The sequence below is a fragment of the Sciurus carolinensis genome, unplaced genomic scaffold, assembly GCF_902686445.1.
Source record: "Sciurus carolinensis unplaced genomic scaffold, mSciCar1.2, whole genome shotgun sequence".
Lineage (NCBI taxonomy): Eukaryota > Metazoa > Chordata > Mammalia > Rodentia > Sciuridae > Sciurus > Sciurus carolinensis.
Window position 1 is genome coordinate 335,624 of NW_025920163.1, and position 11,671 is coordinate 347,294.

Here is an 11,671-nt window from a genome sequence, read left to right on the forward strand (position 1 = left end):
ACTAGGGTTAGCCCAGAGTGATGCAGTAGAAGCATCAACTGGCCACATTTGGAATGTTTTCAGAGTAGGTTCAGTGGGATTTGTTGATAGATTGAACTTGAGATATGCAAGAAAAAAAAGTATCAAGGGTGAAGAAAAAGACAGATGGAGAATTCAGTTTGGGAGCTGGGTGTGGTGGCACATGACTGTAATCCCAGTATCTTAGGAAGCTAAGATCAACTCAGGAGGCTAGGATCACAAGTTCAAGGCCAATTCCTGCAACTTAGTAAGACCCTGCCCCCCCTCAAAAAAAGATAGGATGCTCTGAGTTCAATCCCCAATACCGCCACCACCCAAAAAGTAAATAAATAAGCTGTTTGGAGCTCTCTAAGTTGTTGAGTAAGTAGTTGAATATGTGACTCTTGAGTTTTGGATTGGGGACATGCGACAGAGTTTACCATACCCATGTCTCATTTTATTCTTGGTATACAGCTAGACAGCATTTCTCCCTTGATTATGTTATGGGTCGCAACTTAAGAACAGACTGATCACCACTGAGAAGTCCAAATTTGAGAGTCTTTATTAAGCCGGCCAGTTGACTGTCTCACACAATGCCCAAAAAATGGCTATTGGAAGAACAGCCCTGACCACAGGGTTGTAGGGGTTCTTATACCAAAAATTACATTAATCATAAGTGTCTGTTGCTACTTTAACATCATGAGAGCAAAAATAGAGGGGGAAGTGGGTCAAAATGACCCTTACCTAGGTACAAACTAAAGAATGGTTACTAACATCCACACAATCATTGTTCACATGGTACACTGTTTAGGAGCAATAGGAATCAAAAGAGAGCAATTCTTTACTACATGGGAGTTGCCATTGTATATTATTAAACATGTCACACCAAGTAACTGATGATGGGCACAGAGGTGAAGTGTTCCCATGGGAGAAGCTTATTTCCTACATAACATGGAGTCTCAGAGCAAAATGGAGTCTGTTTAGTCATTTCCCTTAGAGTCCGGCCTATAACATTCTCATGGAGTCAGATCTGTCAGCCCATCACACTTACAGTTAGTTGTCATATGATTGAATTCTAGCTAGTGAAATGTGAACACAAGTGATATGTACCATTTCTATGTCTGTCCATACAAATACCCTCCATCCTGTTTTCCCCTGACTGGCTGTAATGGGGATGATTACCAGAATACCAAAATATGTTGACAGTTATGTGTTACAAATAATAAGTTGTCCACAGTGTAGTTTCCAGACTATCAGGAAAAGGATCACCCTGCTAACCTGTTCAGTCACCTAGTACTGTTAGATAACTAAGAAAGAAATACACTACATAGTGTTTGAGTTCTTATCATTTTGGGGTGTTATAGCAGTCAACCTATCCTAAATTAGGGAATTTAGATGGTATTTAAAGTTATGAGACTGATGTTTGCCCATCAAGGGGATGAGTATAGAAAGGAAAAAGAAGATATCCAAAGAACCTGAAAAAGAAAGAATATATCCAAAGAAGATATCCAAAGAAAAGAGTCAAGAACCTGAGAAGGAGCAGCCGGTGCGGTAGGAAATCAGATGAAGAAAGTTTATTAATAGGGAGTGGTCAAGTGTAAAATTCTGCTGAGAGTTTGATTAAGATAAAAAGTTGAAAAAAAAAAGATAAAAAGTTGAGAATATATCATGGAGTTAACAAAGTGACATTATTCCTGTGGTCTACACAAGAATAAAGCTAAGGGAGTTTTTGTTTGTTTATTTGTTTGTTTTTAGATTGGAGTGATTTTAAGAAAGAAGGGGAAATGAAGGTAGTGCTGTATGGTTTGGATGTGGTTTGTCCCCGAAAAGTTTATGTACTTGATCCCCAGTGTGATGGTATTGAGGTGATAGAACCTTTAAGAGTTGGACCTTGTGCTGGGTATGTAGCTCAATAGTAGCATGCTTATCTAGTCCTGGGTTCAGTCCCCAGCAGCAGGATCAAACAAAATAAAAAGAGATATGGGACTTCACTGTACAATATGTGTTAATGCTATCTCAAGAACAGCAAGGCTACCCCTTATTGCCTTGACCCCCTTCTGCATGCTGACAGTTCCCTTTCTGCTTCTCTGCCATGTTGTGATACAACTAGCTTCCCTCACCCATACTCATGATGTTTAAATTTTCCCTACCCACCAGAATTCTGAGTTGAGTAACTTTTTTATTAATTATCCAGCATTGGGTATTTCTTATAGGAACACAAAATGGAATAAAACAGGGAAGTAGGGTCAAGAAATTTTTTTGATGATGAAAAAGTAAGGGCATAATGTACCATAAATGAACCATTAGATAGTAAAACAGCAATGATTTCAAGATGAAGTAATTGCTGAAGCAGTGTCTCTGAAAAGGCAAGAGAGGAAAGGATTTAGTGCACAAAGAAGGATTTCAGTCCTATTGACTTTCAATAGAATACTCCATGATCACAGGAAATAAGGCAAAGTATGTGCTAACAAGTTGTGCTAGGTCAGTAGATAATGATGGTTGGAGTCTGATGTGGTCTCTTGCAGTTGCTTTAGCCTTTTTCCCTTAAGGAAGTAAGGTTATCAGCCTGGGGTAATAATTTGGAGATATGGTATTTCAAGGTGAGAAATGAGTGTGTTAGAGTTTTTTTTAGCAGCATGAGAGTGAATTGAGTAGTGATGAGTGGTAAAATCGATAAGCAACATTAAGTTATGTAATGTCTGTACAGCATTGTGGATCTCCTGACTTTTTGGTGTAGGTCCTCAGATCAGAGTTAAATGTTGTTACTTGTCAAGGCAGTTTAACACTTGGTATGAGTCATTCTCATTTTGACTCAAACATAGTATCACTGGGAAATAGAACATAAATTATTACTTCTCCTTGAAGCATCTGCCATTATCCTGCCATGAATTTAAGCTAAATTCTGAGAGATCTGATAACTGATCTGATTTTTCTTTTTAAAATTTTCCTTCATTCTCTCTATTAGGTATTTGTTTTGTCTATATAGAAAAAACAAAGAAATCATTGCATCTGACTTTTTTTATTCTATATAGTGACATTATTGCTATTGTTACTTTTATTGTTACTTTTTTTACTCTTAATTTTAATTTGTCTTAGTCCATACTTTTTCTACTGCCTGAAATACAGATTTTTTCCCCATCCTAGTCCTCCAAACCTTTCAGACTTAACTCACCTACCATTTATTGTAGAAGGCCTTCATAACTCCTAAGGCCTAATTTGTCCTCTCCTTTTATAGCATCCTAGAATTTACCTATATCATTTTACTCACCATTGTATTGTAGTTTTGTTGTTGTTGTTGTTGTCTGTTTCCTCTTGACTGGTACTGTTCAGTCATACTTTCAGTGATGATGGAAATGTTCTTTGTCATCCAGGGGGATAGACACCAGCCATATATGTATGTGATTATTTTACACTCAGAATTTGCACATTAGAACTGAGAACTCAATTATTTAAAAAATTTAATTAAATGGTCACATGTAGCTAGTTATCACCTTGATCAGTACAGCTCCATACTTATTTATTTATTTATGTATTTATTTATTTTTGAGAAAAGAATCTTTGTTGCCCTGACTGGTCTAGGACTCCTGGAGTTGAGCAGGTCTGCCTCAGTCTTCTGAGTAGCTGAAACTATGGATATACAACACCCACTTTCTCTTCCCCATTAAAGTTGAGAATCATGTGGGATTCATATTTAATTTATCATTGCTTAACATTGGAGTTACTGCTACTTAAGTGATTGAATGCCTTTTCAGTACTCTTAGTCAAAATACTTACCAGTCAAGTAGAGTATGGCAATTTCCTTCTAAAAGATAACTGTGGTGTGTGTGTGTGTGTGTGTGTGAGAGAGAGAGAGAGAGTGAGAGTGCATGCATGCATGCATGCATGTGTACATGCACGAGCATGTGTATATGTGTGATGCTGGAGTCAGACCCCTTTTCTAAAACTTCTGTCTTTAACCAGTTTTTCAGTTTGTTTTCAGAATTACATTGACTTATGCAGCACTAAGTTCTTAAGTCCTATAAAGTTAAGGGATTTTCTTCCCCATTAGGACTGAAAAATCACATACCATAAGATTACTTCAAAGATTGTCTGAGGGCTGGGCAGTGCTGAAGAAGCAGTTCATGGGCCAGGCTTAGTTTGTGAGGCAGTTTCTGCTTCAAAAAAAAAAAAAAAAAACACTTCTACTTCATAAGTTAATATACTGTAATTGAGCTTGATTTCATTTGAAGAGTGGAAAAGGGTTTCTAAAAGATAACTGTGGTGTGTGTGTATGAGAGAGAGAGAGAGTGAGTGAGTGAGTGAGAGCACATGCATGCATGTGTGTAAATGCATGAGCATGTGTATGTGTGATGCTGGAGCCAGACCCCAGTTGCATACATGCTATGCATGTGCTCTACACTGAGAGCATTCGTAACTCCAAAGATAACACTCTTAATTAAGGTGATGAGTTATGTACATGGTAGCATCTGATTAAGATGGAGAATTACTAAATGCTATAGGAGTTCAGAAATAAAAGACTATTTTGGGCTAATGGGGACTTGATATGAAGTAATGTAGGCAGGTAGAAGAAAGTCAAAATGGTGAAATAGACAGTGGAAATCATATTTAAAAAGCATTAGAGTTTCAAATACATATAGTTCTTGGTAAATTAATATAACAATCTGATCATAGTTGCAAATTCTACGATGTAAAATTTGACTAGATTAGATGGGACTGGATGGTGGAGAAGAATGATTAGCTGAAAAAAAATGTGCACTTTCTATTGTGTGCATTGGGCAAAATCTTTTGAGGTGTTTTGTTTGTTACCAGGATTGGAGAAGGGGACACTGTCAGCATTTAATGAACAAGATCCAGGGAAGTCAGTCATCCCACAATACTCAGTATAGTCTGTACATTTAAAAATTATTCCAAATAACTACATGTTTTTCTGGGTTTCAATGATGTGGGTGAAAAAAATAATTGTAATGATCTAAGCTTAGAAATTTAACTATTTTATGTATAAGGCATTTGTAGAGCACACAAATTTTTAGGAATTCATATATTATGTATGTTGGAGGAAGATTAAAGTTTTTATCTTTGAAAACTTTATCAAGAGTTCTTCATCACTTTAGAGGATGTGGGGGGAAAGGTACCCCTACACATTGCTTGTGGGAGCTGCAAATTGGTATAACCACTCTGGAAAGCAGTATGAATATTTCTTAGAAAACTTGGAATGGAACCACCATTTGACCCAGTTATCCCACTCCTCAATTTATACTGAAAGGATTTTAAATGAGCATACTACAGTGGTGCAGCCACATCAGTGTATATAGCAGCTCAATTCACAATAGGTAGATTGTTTAACCAACCTAGATGCCCTTCAACAGTTGAATAGATAAGGAAAATGTGGTACATATACACAATGGAATATTACTTGGTCATAAAGGATGGAATTATGACATTTGCCAGTAAATGGATGGAATTGTAGACCTTATGCTAAGTGAAATAAACCAATCCCCATTAACCAAAGGCCAGTTGTTCTCTCTGATGTACAGATGCTGACTCACAGTGGGGGGGGGTGTTCACCAGACTGGAAAGGGCAGAGTCAGGGGAGGGGGTATGGGAATGGGAATGAGTAGAATAAATTGGACATAACTTTCCTACATTCTTATATAAATCCATGACCAGTATAACTCCACATCATGTACTCCATGTATATATGATATGTCAAACAGCTATGGATAACTAAAAAGAAAAAAAGAGAAGGCCTCCCAAAGGAAAAAATAATTCACCTGAGAACAAAACCAAAGGCTGAATGTTCTCTCTGCTCTGTGGATGCTAACACACAATTTGGGAGGGGGGATGAGTACAGATGTACTTTGGATTAGATAGAGGGGAATGAAGGGAGGGAGGATGGGAATGGTAAAGATAGTAGAATAAACCAGACATTTTTTTCCTGTGTTCATATATAAATATATCCTGGTGCAACTCTACATCATATACAAGCACAAGAATTGGAAGTTATACTCCATGAATGTCTGTCAGAATATACTCTACTGTCATGTATAACTAGAAAGAACAAATAAAACATTTTTAAAAAAGAAAATTATGTAATTGATGGCTTGTACACAAACATTTGTACAGTATTTGTGACTCAAACACTCAAACATTCAAAATTTGTATACAAACACTGTACAAATGTTTGTGACTCAAATATTCTTCCCTTCAGTCTGAAGTTGTAGCTCTCATAGTCATAGTGGCTCTATATATAATATAGAAGCAAGCAACTCCTTTTGCTGTTTATCATAATAATTATTTATACATTTTAAAATATAAAATATTTTAAATTTTTAAATTTAAATTGATTTATTTCATATTACTGGTCACATTAGTATTAATAAGTAGTAGGTTTTCCAAATTGCACTTATGCAGGTGATCTCTTAATTTCATTTAGGATAGTTACAGGAATTATCACAAAATAGTTGTTATAAAAAGTGGAAATCAATTTCTGTAATGGTGGACTGGGATTATTATGACAAACCTTTCTGATGAATAACTAAACTAAAAATCTTTCTGCTGATTTTTTTTTTTTGACTTGAACAGCTGAAGAGATAATGGGGAGCTGTCAGGCAAAATTCTAGGAAAGAGCAGGAACCAAAGAATGAAATGGGTTTTGCCCTAAGGTTAGTTTCTAGACTATACATGTTTGGACCTGGGTTTGGTAGATTTTTATGGAGTAAAGAGGACAGAAATCATGGCCTAATATTCATCTAAAGTCAGTGTCAGAAAAAACAATCTCATTGTTAGATGGATCCCCAAGGATTATCATTAGGTTATCAGCAAAACAGAACTAAATTGTTTGCCCATTTTTGTACCTCAGGGATCAAAGGGAAGGTTGAATGGAGCAGGGGAAGAAATGAAAGTAAGAAAAACAAATCTTTCAAATTGTGAGGACAGTTTTAGTGTTCACATTGATTTGCTGCCCAGATTTGAGTGGTCCATTGACCCTCAATCCATTAATCACATTCTTAGTTTCAGACTAATGGTATTCCCAAGGCCTGGCAGAAGGAAAGGCAAATCATTTATGGAGAAAGACCTTTCATTCTCAGGGAATTATGGACAATGAATAGTATGTTGTTACAAGTAGCCAAGCACAGTAAAAATAATAATAAGCAAAATTATGTATAATTGTATTAGACTACATGTTATATATCTGTAGAATTATTTGAGCAGTATAATTTGTGCAGTTTTCTTTATGGACTTAAAAGTAAGCTTTTAAAAATAGAAAATAACCAAGAGTGTGTTCACATGGCAATATGAATAAGATATAGAGCAGAAATAGATCCACAAAATCCTCAGATGCTGTAAACATCAGATGAATTTAAAACAATCACCGTTGAGTTTAAAAGAATTGAAGACAAGCAGAGAAGAGACTATAAAGAATGACTTCCTAGACATTGGGGAAAAAAAGTAAATTCCAGAAATGAAACTACTGTATACCAAATACACCTAAGTGAAAGACTTAACAGATTATACTTAGCTGAAGAAAGAATTGGTTCACCTAGAAAATAAGGAAGAAGAGGCTTACCAGAATACAATCCTGAGAATCAGAAAGCTGTAAAATATTGAAGAGGGTTTAAGAGACATGGAAGACAGTGAGACCTGACATTTAATGAGAGCTTGGTCAACATTGTTTTCAAGATTAAATATTTTGTCTTCAATGTCTGAGGTTCTGTCTTTCAGGTGTTCTATCCTATTGGTTATACTTTCTATGGAGTTTTTAATTTGATTTATTGTTTCCCTCATTTCAAGGATTTCTATCGTTTTTTTTTTCAGTATCTCTAACTCTTTATTGAAATGATCTCTTGCTTCCCGTATTTGCTCTTTTAACTGTTGAGTGGTTCAATCATTTAAAGCCTGCACTTGCTCTTTCATCTCATTTGCTTCTGATCATTTTAATTATGTACATTCTGAACTCCCTTGCTGACATTTCTTCTGCCCTGCTGTCATTGGATTTTATTGATGTAGCATCTAGGGTTGTTTGGGACATTTTCTTTCCTTGTTTTCTCATATTGCTCAGGTATCTATCCCTCTAGTAGTGAAACTCTATTGACTTATAGTATCCCTGTAGATTCCAATAACTTGCCTCCTAACCTTTAGTAGCCTGAAGTCTTTGAGGAACTTGATAATGCAGTCATAATGCACCTGAAAAGGTGGGGTATATTTCCTGCTGGTGGGAAGAGGCACCTCCACTTGTTGACTGATGGTCAGTCAAAAGGGAGAAAAAACTATGGGCTGGTGCATGACTGGTCTGGGCCTGTGTCTGTGGTTCTACTACTCTGGTAGGAAAGCCTCATCTGGTGGGGAAAAATCACCTGGTGGGGATGTCTCACTGGGCAACTCTCTGAGAAGTTCCCTTCAGTTCAGAGCCACCACCTGGTCTGGGCAGCCCTCCTCTGTGACATTCTCAGGGGTCTTGACCTTCCTCCTCAGCCAGGGAGCCTCACCCTGTTACTGAGACTCTTGATGGGCAGTCCTCCTCTGTGACATTCCTTGGGGCCAGGAACTACCACATCATCTGGGGTCCTGGCCCTGCAAGGAACTCTTTCTCTGAGCAGCGCTCCTCTACAATGTTCCCTGGGGACTGGATCTACTGCCCATGCCTGGTACCCTCACTCTGTGTCGAAGCCTCTTGCTGGGCAGTCCTCCTCTACAATGCTCCCAGTTGTCTGGATTCATGACTCCATTGGGAGAGTCTCACTGGGCAACTCTATTCGACAAAGTTCACTGCATTCTGGGACTACTGACCCATCCAGGAAGCCTCGCCCAGTGGGAAAGACTCACCTGACTGCTCTGAGTTAGTCCTGAGTCTCTCAGTACCTCATCTTCTTGAATCCTGTGTCCTGTAAAAGGGCCTACAGTCTCCTATAGGTGTCTCTGGAAGGGAGCCACCCTTCTGATGATGATGGCCACACCCTGAGAAATAATTCAAAATGCCTGCACCAACCTCCAAAGAAGTCGGGTAGCCCCAGCAAGGGTGCACTGAGTCAGCACAGAGTCAAGTGCAGTGTCCCTCAGAAGTAGGGGGGCAGGAGGACAGGCTCATTGATGGTGTCTGACCTCAATGTGGGAGTCAGGCAGGCCAGCTAGCTCCTTGATGGCATCTTACCTTGGCTAGGGGGTCAGGTGGGTCAGCTAGCTCCTTCTGATGGCGTCTGACCTTGGCATCATGGATTCTTATTCACATAGCATTTCCCATTTAAGGGAAAATAGATGAAAAATTATGAGGAAGTAAGAAAGCTTCTTCTAAACCTATAGACACAGCACAATAGAAAGCATATTAGGATTATTAATATTACAAACTTATGGGCATCTGATAAACTGCCACAAGCTGGATTATGTTGAATGATTGAATTTTATTTCTGGCCACTTGAATAGGTGGAAAGTCTGTGGTCACAGCACTAACAGATTTAGTGTCTGATGAGGGCCATCTTCCAGTTCACAGATGGCTATCTTCCTGTGTCCTTACATGACAGAAGGGGAAGGTATTTCTCTTAGACTTTTTTAATAGAGGCACTAATTCTGTTCACAAGAACAGTGTTCTTATGGTTAACAGGACTACTCCTACTTACCAGAGCAGGAACATGATCACCTCCAAAGGTATCACTACCAAATTCAATCACATTGGGTTTAAGCTTCAATTGAGGAATCTGTGGAGAATAAACATTCAGTCAATGAAAGGGGAAGAGGAATTGCCCTCAGTTGTTCTTCCTCAGCATCTATGTTATCTTCACTAGATGTTTCTACTGTTTCTATGCCTGTACAAGTGCCTGATGAGGCACATGCTAGCCTTTTCTGACATCCTTGTTCTTGAAATGCAAAATAGTTAAAGTGATTAAGAAATATAATACTATATACCTCAGTTGACACAAAGTATGGAGACTAAGGATCCATTCTTCAACAAAGTAATCTGTTCATCAAATATTTACTAACCTTCAGTTGTGTATCAAACATTTATCTAGGTTGGACGAATATACCAGCAAGGATAAAGAGATAAATCATTGTCTTCATGGAAATTTTATTGAAATAAGAGAAGACTGAAATTATGAGATTGTGATAAGTTCAGAAACAAAGTAGATAATAGGAAAAGGAATGGTATGGAATGATCTACTCTGTGTGTGTGTGTGTTTGTGTGTGTGTGTGTGTGTGTGTGTGTGTGTGTGTATGTGTCTTCTTGGAGAAGACTTTCCTCATAAAGTTATACTTTTTATCAGCTTGAGATTAAAATAGCTTGTGAACCATGGACAAAGAGGTTTCAAAGCACAAAAGAGAGTAAATGTAAATGCATAGAAAAGAATCAGGTTCTTAAAATGTTCAAAGAACAAGGAGCTAAAATGGGTAATGAGTGCAGTCAGGAGCTGAGAGGGCAGTCACTGGGGAAGGATTATGTAGAACCCTCTCACTTCTGCTTTTGAGAACACTGTCAGTCAGATCAGACTGGATGCTGGGAATATAGTGAGAAGATCATTGTAGTAGTTATTTTGAAACATGGTGATCAGATTCTGGATATATTTTGAAAGGTGAAAGAATTGAATATGGACCATTACAAAGAGTAGATAAAGATTAATTTTACTTGCTTGTTCTTATTTAAAGTTTTTGCCTAATTTTACAATACCTGTTTTCAGACAGAGGAACATACATTATGTCTCACAGATATCATTTAATAGTGATTTTTTTTACTCTTTTCCTGTGTAATTTTTTAAAGAATTATAAACTGGAAACAAATAATAAATTCCTAATTATTTATGACACAGAAGTTCACAGCTATACTTTTGTTTAAAATCCCAAGAATAACTTTTGAATATGGAAATCTGGGGGGATTACTGTTGTATTTTTCAAACTGTGAATTGACTTAATTTTACCTTATGACTGAGTAGTGGGTCTCAAGTTTAAGAGGGGTGGTAACAAATATATTTTTTAAAAAAATAGAACAAGATATATCAAAACTCCAAAATTGTAGTAAAGAGCACATAGTAAGTGCAAGTATGTCAAATGGTTATTTGTTTCATTTAGGTAAATTGGATGATTGTGCATGCCTGCATGTGTGCATGTAGCTTTTGAAGAAAAGCTTATGAGTTATTTTAAAAGTTTGTAAGTCATGGGTAAAAGCCTAAGGTTCTACTTTGCAGGTTATGTGCTCCAGAAAGGGTCTTCAAAATTCTCTAAATATGCATAAATTTTCTGGGGAAAATTGTTATGGATATCATCAAATCCTTATAAAATGTTTTTTAAAACAGCTCAAGAGACATACAAAATTTAAAGCAAATTAAATTATTATATTTGTGGCTTGGGAATAAATGTACTTTAAAATATAAAATAACAAATATAGTAATTTTTATTTATATGTCTATTGTGCCAACATATATACCTAATTAATTGCTTATTTGCTCCTAATTTAAATTGTTTCCAACCTATTTACATACTAACTCATATATTTTCCTAAAATTAAAGTACATGTAGACATACAACAGTGTGAAAAGCGTACTGTATATTTGCTTTTCTAAAATATCACATTTTCCTTAAAACACCTATGCATCTTAAATTTACCAAAATATTATATTTGTAGACTTATGATAATATGTAATGTATTAAGCAAATGGGAATATTGTCATGATGGCATATATATGGGGGAATG

At 36.9% G+C, this 11,671-nt stretch overlaps 1 pseudogene; it reads right to left on the minus strand.

The window, feature by feature from the left end:
• LOC124974664 (14-3-3 protein theta-like) overlaps positions 1-9,990 on the minus strand; it is a 41,805-nt pseudogene extending 31,815 nt beyond the window's left edge.
• Between the last annotated feature and the right edge of the window lie 1,681 nt (positions 9,991-11,671).